General features: G+C 49.3%; 1 non-coding gene across 1 annotated transcript; it reads left to right on the top strand.

Annotated features, from left to right (window-relative positions):
• The first annotated feature begins 240 nt into the window (after positions 1-240).
• LOC123747186 (5S ribosomal RNA) lies at positions 241-359 on the top strand. Its single transcript, XR_006771647.1, has one exon. It is a non-coding gene; the product is annotated as a 5S ribosomal RNA (ribosomal RNA).
• Positions 360-764: the final 405 nt, after the last annotated feature.

Raw genomic sequence — 764 nt, 5'->3', positions numbered from 1 at the left:
TCGGGGCTGTTAGTATCCCCGCGGCCCGGTCCTCAACCAGGCCTCCACCCCCAGGAAGCAGCCTGTCACAGCTGACTAACACCCAGGTACCTATTTTTCTGCTAGGTAACAGGAGCATAGGGTGAGCATAGGGTTATCCCTCCCTACACTTAACCCCTCTCACCTTAGCAATCCATGTAATACCAGAGATAATATTTATCTTTATAACGTTTAGGAGAAAATCCCTTGTGATCTGTGTCTGCCAACGGCCATACCACGTTGAGAACACCGCTTCTCGTCCGATCAGCGAAGTTAAGCAACGTTGGGTTTGGTTAGTACTTGGATGGGTGACCGCCTGGGAACACCAAATGCTGTTGGCAATAATGTTTTATCAGGAGGCCTGGTCGACGACCGGGCCGCGGGGACACTAAGCCCCGGAAGCACCTCAAGGTAGGTAGACCTTCTCGACGTCCATGTAAATACCTCATCGATCGGAACGTTAATTAAAAAGAGTTAAAGGGAACAGTAAATGTATTTGAGTAATGCTACGCTTGGGGAACGCAGGCTTTGGGGAAATATAGGCTTGGAGTACTCGAGTTTTGGGGGACGTGAGATTGGGGGAACAGTTTGATGGATCAAAGTGGGTTAGCAGTTTCGGGGAGGTGATGGTTGATTGAGGGGAAGACAAATGAGTTCTTTTTTCAAGGTGGGTGAATGCTGTGTGTGTGTGTGTGTGTGTGTGTGTGTGTGTGTGTGTGTGTGTGTGTGTGTGTGTGTGTGTGTGT

This window comes from Procambarus clarkii, chromosome 77, assembly GCF_040958095.1.
Source record: "Procambarus clarkii isolate CNS0578487 chromosome 77, FALCON_Pclarkii_2.0, whole genome shotgun sequence".
NCBI lineage: Eukaryota > Metazoa > Arthropoda > Malacostraca > Decapoda > Cambaridae > Procambarus > Procambarus clarkii.
The sequence above is the reverse complement of the archived record's forward strand: the minus strand, read 5'-3'. Positions and strand labels throughout refer to the sequence as shown.